Consider the following 9182-nt stretch of genomic DNA (forward strand, 5'->3'; position numbering starts at 1 on the left):
AATCCCGACATCTTGTACATCACAAGATTGGGTTCTTCACTTAAGTTGTTTTTGGATGTTGATTTTGGAATATATTTGTCTAAAAAGCATTCTTCATCCTCGGCCGTGTCACTGTCGGATTTTAAAACATTTTCAACCATACTTTTAACAACTCCCGACTGAACACTGTCTTCATCGGATGATGAAGTGAATGTGATGTCAATTGATTCTGGAAGTTTAACTTCATTAATTTCTTCATCATTAACCAACCCGGATTTTTTTCTTTGAAAAATTATTTAGAACTGGCGGTGGAACCTGATGATACCCAACCCAAGTTCCATCCGAGTATACATCTTCGCCTGCTTTGTTCTTCCCAATTGGTTTCGGAACGATATGTTGAAGAACAAAACTTGCGGAGTTGTAACTGTTAAGTTTCAGATTGATGCGTTCATTTTCTATCTTAGCTTCCTGAAACTGAAGCTTCAGATTAGCAATTTCATCCAATTGTTGGTTGATTTGCTCTTCTTTTGACCGAAGTACTCCTGACAGTTGAAGATTTTCTTTGCTTGTTTTAGCATCTCTTTCATCAAAATCTTTAATTGTCCTTTTTAGCTTCTCGTGATTTTCGGAAAGTTGACGATTTTCATGAACTAACTTTTCATTTTCTTTCCTGGTTCGTTCTACGTCAATTTTATCATTTTCAATTTTCCCAGTTAATTCTTTAATTCGTTCATTTGAAGCTTTCAACATTTTGTCACGACTCAAGATCTGATTTTCAACATCTCTGACTCTTTCTGTCAGCTCTTCAGTCTTTTTACCACTGAGATAAGCAAGTGTACTACAAACCTTGTAGTCTTTCATGCAATTTTTGCAGTCGCTTTCAGTTTTGGCTTTCTTACCTGACTCATTAGTTGAATCATTTGAACTGACCTTGCTTTTAGACTCAGTTCCAGACTCAGAGACTACCTCTAACTCTTTTGCTGCAAGCACTTTGTCAGCCATTTTCTTCAGATTTTCTGCTGTGAATTCTTGTGACGTGTCAATTATCCTGTCATCAACTTTCTTTGGCTGCAACTCTTTTTCTTTTTCTTTTTCATCAGCTTCTCCTCCTCTCCACCACATTCTATGTCTTGCTTCTTCTTCTTCAGCAATTTGTTCGGTATGAGTTTCAACACTAACAGAATCTGGATCAACAACTATGTTTGCTTTAGGATCTAGATAACATTCTCGATCAGCATCCCATCTATTTGCCCTTTTTGCTTCTTTCAATGTTTGATAAATTCTATTTTTCATGAATTGGGCTGACACCTTTCTGTTGATATATTTCACTTCTTCTGTTCTGATATCTTTGAAAGGAACAATTTTTGTCATAAACGCATACCCTACTGCATCTTCTTCTGGTTGCAGTTCACTCCAATCGAATCCCTCATCATCATGAATAACAGCAAGTGCTCTCGACTTTTCTTTGGGAGCATCTTCTAATTGCTTCATTCTGGGAGATTCTAATTTGTTTTGACGGTAAATTGCTCTTTTATAATAATCCTCTCTGAATGGATTTGCCGTATCATCAGCAGATGCATTTAGACATTCACGTTTAAAATGCCCCTTTTGTTTACATTTAAAACATGTGACCTTTGATTTATCAAAACCTAGCTTTGTGGAAGGTCCGCCAATGGAGTGTCTGCCTGTAATCTCCATGAATCTTTGAGCCCTTTTGACTGCACTCGCCATACACCACCTGATATCAATCAACTCCATCTCTTCGGGGTCGATTTGATCATAATCCTCCTTGGTGAGGTTGGTGTTTCCGATTTTTCCTGCAACAAGGCTTTCATAAGATTCTAAAACAGATGCTAAAAACACCATTTGCTGCTTGGCAGATTCTTCACTAAAGTTTTGTGCATTTTTGAGGTCTACAGCAATATTGCACTGGAACAGATTTTTAGGAACTGATTGACTTGGAGCAGTTGAAGATGATCCTCCATGATAACCACTGCTTGAAATTTCTTGATTTGACGTGTTTGAGTTTTCTACAGAGAATGCTGTCTTCGGTGACACAGTTTTAGGGATCATACTTCCTCGATAATCCAACTCAACATTTTGTTGATACGAAGAGTTGTTGACTTTGTTCGTTTTCCTGATCTCCAATTCATGACTCTCCAATCTTTCGGTTAATAGATCAACCGTCAGATCAGTCGACTTTATTGTGTTCTTCAGCATCAAAGCAAAATACTGCCAGTCTTTCTCATCAGGCAGTGAGTGAAACAGTTTGTCAACCAACTCTTCCTAAGTATACACAATTCCGTGTCTTGCAAGTTCCATCTTTAAATGACCGAATCTTTCTATCATCTTTGTCACAGATTCGTTTTTCAAACACCCAAACAGATCGAATTCTTTTCTTAACAACTTCTTTTTGTTTTTAACAATTTCACACTACCCACACATTTTACTTTCAGTTTCTCCCATAGATCTCCGGAATCTTTGTACTCAATCAACGATATAATGTCATCCCTCACTGATTGATGAAGTAAGGCGACGCATTTCTGTTCAGCAACAAATCTTTCTATTTCATTCTCATGTATATTTCATAATCCGTTCTTCCCATATCAAAACCATTCTTCATGCTCTTCCAACTTAGGTATGCAAAAGCTTTCAGCCATTCTTCGAACCTACTAAAATCATCGATTATCATCATAGGTAGTTTTAGTTCCATGTTAACAGTTAAATCCTCACAACAAGCCCATCGAACCTTCTAATATTCCTACGAATAGTTACTACCACATAACTTCAGTTTTATTATGCAACATACAATTACACTAACGATCGATCTAAACTGGTTAATCATCATTAATTCACATACCAACGACCCTAAATCATTCATAACAATAACCGGCGTATTCAAGATCGATCACACAGTTAGTTATGGCATATTTCATGCAATCAATACAAATCAATCCTTCAACATGTAACTAAAACGACAAGGAAGACCAATCAAATCGATGACGACGTACTAACCGTAAAGAGCGTAGAGTGCGATCTAGAGTAAACGAGGAGAGCTTCAGAACGGACGACTGAGTGAGGCACCTTCCTGCTGCCGTCGAGGTTAGAGAGGAGGAGGTTACTAGGGTTTTGCTACTTATGATCTTACGTAACGATATGCAAACCCAAGTACATATAACCGGGTATTCTGGGCCTCGCTTGGGCCGAAAGCCCATATGGCAAACAGTTCCAATCTTCGGGTGATGGGTGTGACGAAGTCCCAATCTTCGTCGCCAATCTTCTTCGGATGGTGATGAGGTCTCAATGTTCGTCAAGTGAGGTTTGATGACGAAGTTCTAGGCTTCGTCGGGATTGAGAGTTTAACTTTAGTATGATAATTATAAACTAGTAATAAGTTGTGAGTTAATTAATGAATAACCATGCACAAGGATCATACACAAGGATACTTCAATTATTCGTGCAGTAACTGTAAACCAGTAATGTGTAAAAGAAAAACCTTGAAATCCCGGGTTGTCACATCATCCCCAACTTGAAAGAAATTTCGTCCTGAAATTTGATAAGTACTCCAAAAGCGGCGGAATTTCCTCGGGTGCCACATCATCCCAACTTGAAAGGGAATTTCATCCTGAAATTCGTCAATGATATTAGGAGTTAATGCAACTGTTCGAACAACTGAAGATATTAGAGCTCTCTTTAATTATTACGTTCCCACAAGGATTTCGGTCCACGTACTGAGTTCCAACAAACTCTTACGACTGGACTTTGGCTATGTTAACTAACCTTAACTTCCTGTCCATGTTTTTGATAGATTCTTTGACAATTACAACTTGTCAGTTAACCTTAGGCTCCTAGTAAGGGTATCACCAGTTTTCCGTCGGACAAACACTTCTTTAGGTTCGAGGCATAAATGTCATCGTGAACATTACCCAATTCGTCAGGTAACTTGAGTTTGTGAGCCATGTCACCGCTTTGTTCCAGAAATCCGAATGTTCCAACGTATCTTAAACTAAGTTTGCCACGTTTTCCATAGCGTACCGCGCCCTCCCAGGGTGAGACTTTCGATTATGACACGTTCGCCTACAGCGAACTCCCAGTGTTTCTTAAGCCTATCCGCTTTCCTAACGGCCATGCGCTGCTGCCAAACGATTTTCTGATCTGAACAATCTTCCCAAGAGGTTCAAGTACAAATCCTGGATCTGTGATTAGATTGTCACCCACCTTAGTCCAACAAGGAGATCGCCATTGTCGCCCAAGTAATGCCTCAAACAGAGCTGCCTAAATACTAGAATGGTAACTGCTGCAGTAGAACTCAACCAAAGGTTCGTTTGTTCGAGTGTCAGGATGGTCGCAGCATGTCTTCGAGTGTCAGGATGGTTCGTTTGTTCTGACCATTTGTCCAACGGTGATAAGCAATGCTCATGTCTAGACGTGAGCCAAGGGTGTTGTGTATTGTCTGTCATAAATCAGGTATAACTCAAAATCAGAGGTAACAGGAGTTGGCACCTCGCGCCTAAAAGCCGCCTCTTTCAGAGGAACATTCACAGCTGTGAAGACTCGTCAGTTTCCTTGATTGCAAGAAAGTGTGCTAGTAACGTGAGCCAATCAACGATCACCCAGGGGTTATTGTTTCCGTTTCGAGTTGTAAGTAGACTAGTGACAAAATCCATGGCAGTCTGCTCTCATTTCCACATGGGTGTTTCTGGTTGCTGATACTCCACCTTGACTTTCCCACAAGTCAAACATCATTCACATACATTGCTAGGTGGGCCTTCATGCCCGAACACTAATACAAGATTTATAGATCCTAATATCTCTCACCAAAACCCAGACGACTAGAATATCGAGGCCGGTGTGCTTTGCTCAAAACGAGTTCCCTACAGTTGCCGTATAATGAGACCCACATTCGTTCCATGAGGTAGCGAATATCGTCCTACCTGCCAATGGTTGCTTCTCCATGCCCCGCATGGGTTAAATCTTGAAAATTCTCTTCCTTCAGTTCTCCAGTTTGAACAGAGCGAGTTTGATCAGGTAAGTTAGAGTCGATAATGAGCTGCAAAGCTTGTGCATGTTCAGGTTTCATAGTCGTAATCATTCAAAAGTTCCATCCAGCGATGCCATCACATGTTTAGCTCTTTCAAAATGTAACACCTCGTATATTCATGCCCAATATAATATCGACACGTGTCATGAGCTTTAACCGTGTAATAGATCAAATATGAGGGACTAAAGTTGACAAACAAAGAATGTATGTGTGTAAAAGGATTCAAAGTGTCAATGTTTGATAAATATACCTTTCAATAACCCTACACGACGTTTATACCCTTAAACGAATGAATTATGAATCATATGAAGCCTTTTGTGGAAGAAAGTGAAAGTTTACAAACCGCAAGGGTTAAATGTGTCAACATGTTTAATTTATAGCTCTGAGTGACCTTTTAGCAAACCCGAAGCTTTGTAATGATTAATTATACTCACTAGAATGAGTGATAAAAATTTCACAAGGTTTTGATTTCGTATGGGAAGGATATGCTAACATTCGTAAGTGAGGGGTTAAAAGCGTCAACGTTGAAATTTAATACTTTTCGGTGATCATATGAATAACCAGGGACTTAACAAAGTCGGTTTATGACTTTGGGTCCTTAAAAGTCAAGTTGGAGGGTTAAATTTGCAAAATAAGAAGTTAAAACCACATTTAGAAGGACCAGGGACCTAAACTGCAATTATGGCAAACTTTGTAACCGGAGGGGGCACCCATACCGGCCGCGTAAGACCCCTAAGGGCTCTTACGCGGGCCACCTAAGACTGCCAGCGACAGAAAACGAAGACAGGTGCATGTGCAGCCTGTTCCACCGCCTTAGAAGCCTTGTTTTACATTCAGGGGCTGCTCCAATGGTATTTCATGCAATAGGGACACCTGTGATGATCAGGAATCATCCCATAGACTTGTTTGGCATGATCTTGCAAGATTAAAGTCCTTATATAAAGAACACTAGTTGCAACATTTTTGACATTCACTTGAAATCATTCAAACACATTTTCTGGAGCTCTCTGGACCTCAAGAACACTAAGGACTTCAGTAAGCTTCCTTAACCACTCTTAATTCAACTTTATTAGTTTAATGGCCTAAAGTCAAACCCGTCGTAATTAAGGTTTGACTAAGTGACTAATCACTAATGGTCCAGTCAATTCTCGAATTAAAAGTAGACTTTTGCTTTGACTTTCAGTTCTGACCCAATGTAGTATATTTTAGAAATGCCTTAGAGCTCTTTTAGGACCAGGTTACATGTTAGTATAACCCTCTGTGATTATACAACTTGGTTCTTTAGTTATCCGATTAATATGCATGTTTTCATTATATGCCTAAATGTTGACCATTATGCCCTTTTGACCTTAAAACGATAATTTTGAAAATATGAAAAGACAATAACCTTTGTTGCTAAATTTTCACCGAGGGAATCACGAACAATTGGTGGATCCTCGTTCCTCTTTTCCTTAGCCTTAACATTAGTATCGTGTGCTAACATAGCTGGGTAATCCTTCCGTAGACACTTCTAGGCCTTCATGGCTGAAATGATGCTAACCCTTATCCCACTCTGACACCTTAGGTCCAACGACAATTCTCCACTAGGGAGAGGGATACGCAAAGTTTTCTTCTCACAAGGTATATCTGCGCGATATCCGGATAACCAATCCACACTAACTATTGCATCGTAACTACCAAGGATAGCGAAAGGAAGGTCGATGTCGAACACTTGTCCCACAAGGTCGAGCTTGCATCCCAACGAACATACGAGGCTTCAATTGACTTGCCATCAGCCAATTCCACAACAAGTTCGGTTTCAAGAAGCATCAGAGTTAAACAGAACAGAGACGAAGCGATTAGTTACCCCAAAAACATACAAGCTATCATGCTGCTATTCCACCTGGCGTCGCCTACGCCAATCCTAAATGCCCATCCACGAGTACCACTTCCAGTGTTGTTGTCACTGTTACTAGGATTCCCAATACTGTCGTCGTTTCCCCTGGTTGTTGTCGTCTTTGATTTACCAACGGCCGATCCATGTCGTAGGCACCTCCACCTTCCATAGCGTAGGCTACGATTATGAGTTCCTTGATGTTTCCGTGACTGTTGCCTCTACTGTCGTTGCTTAAAATGGAGCCCTACAATCTTTCACCAACATGGTCCATCTTGTCACATTTTCGTGTCACGTCCTAAGGCGGTACTCATTGTGCTGGCAACTTCACATTCCATACCATACTCCATGGTCATCGTTTATGTCTCGATTAACTCATAAGAGTTGACTCCCATACGTCGCTGACTAGGGTTAAAGATTCGATTGGAGTCAAATTGCTGATGTTCGTTGCTGGTAATCAGGGTCGTCCAAATACTGAAGTCGGTAAAGTACTACACCCATCCTCTTATCCATCGATCTAGCAAGTTGATTGAGTAATACACAGTATGTTGCGAGAGGGTTGCAGAAGTGATCACACTTCCTGAGTTACGACGTCAATACATTGAGTTCCAGCCAATGAAGTGGAGTGAGAAAGGTATCGACCAATCATTCGACCCTGCGACATCCAACTCAGGGACATTCATGTAAGCACCTAACATTCTACACAGTTCGCTAGGCGTTCGGATGGGTGCTCAGGTCATACTCGATAACATCGAGATTCATAAGGATTCAGGGAGGAGTGAAAAGATCACGTTCAAGTAGGAGGCAATCATGGCTAGTACTCCTATAGATTTGTTACGTTTCTCATGATCGAATAACAGAACAAAACCCCTTTTTCACTTGTTAAGGCTCACCGGGACTCGCATGCACCCCACATTATTATTATTATGTGTGCACCCACAATAATATTGTGATTTGCATGCTCACCTCAGTTCCTCCTGACTCGTGTTAAATGGTTCTTCAAAATCAGATGTCAAACGGAGGTTGTAAAAGTAATGAGGTCACAGAAATCCAAAGACTATTACATACTATCAACGCATCATAATGTAAACAAGCAATCCATGCCATCATGCTATAGTGACGAGTGTGTCTTCGTATGTTACATCATAAACAAATGTGTACTAGTCATGTAATGTATGCAACAGGTGAAAAAGACGAACCTTGCAATCTGGAGATGAGTATCATGGTCGTATTCTCGTTTTCAAAACTGTTCGGTTATAGTCTGGTTTTATAAAAAAGTTTTTAAAACCAAGTTCACTATAACCAGTGGCTCTGATACCAAACGGTCACACCCCCAAAATACCACATGCGAGATCCCCCGCGAGGCGTGTGATGTACCAGGATCTAGCCACTAATCACATAGAACTCATAGTCAAAATTTCAAATAAAAGCTTTCATTTATTAATATAAAGTGTTACAAAACATTACTTATAACTTGTTGTGTTCAGCGGTGTATAACCCGTTCGAGCAGCCGGCCCATACCAACTATAGCTACGCTGAAGCCGACCCATACCTTGTAGCGGTGAACTACAATGCTCTCCACCCTGAGGGGCCATATGGAGCTCCCTGGGGAGTTGGATACCCAGCTTATGGGTACCAACACCCGCCACCTCCTCAACCTCCACATCAGCAGCCGCCGCAGCCGCAATTGATACCTCCAGAGCAACAACAGGAGATCCTCCAAAGGTTGAGCCAGGTAGAGCGGGAGGTCCAAGAAGAGCGTAGGAACTACCGCGGTTTTCTCAAAGGTCTGGCGAGTTTAATCAAGCGGAAGAGCAAGAAAAGGGATTTTTGAAGATTCCTTATTTATTTATTTGTATTGTAATTTCCTTGTTTTAAATCAAGTCCCTGCGTGGACATCTATTTCTGTATTCAGTCCATCTGAGGGCTTATATTTCTGTTTAGCCCCTGCGTGGGCATGTCTTTTTTTTTGTTTAGCCCCTGCGTGGGCAAGTTTATACTGTTAAAAGTCCCGTTTAGGGCAATCATGTACTCGTTTAAATTTTAGTGGAATGGTTAAATTTAAAATTTCATTTTTGTCAATCATATGCATAAACATAAAATATGAAATAAATAAAAATTATCATCCTTTTATAAGATCTGCCAGTATATAAAATAAAATCTTAAAGGCAAAACCTAGCCCATGTGTCATTTTAAGACAGGGCCAAGATGGTAGTTCCTTATTAAGATTCAGATCCTTGTTAACATCTGAAAACATGTTAACACTCTTGGCAAAATGTGATTCGATAA

This window comes from Helianthus annuus, chromosome 10, assembly GCF_002127325.2.
Source record: "Helianthus annuus cultivar XRQ/B chromosome 10, HanXRQr2.0-SUNRISE, whole genome shotgun sequence".
Taxonomy (NCBI): domain Eukaryota; kingdom Viridiplantae; phylum Streptophyta; class Magnoliopsida; order Asterales; family Asteraceae; genus Helianthus; species Helianthus annuus.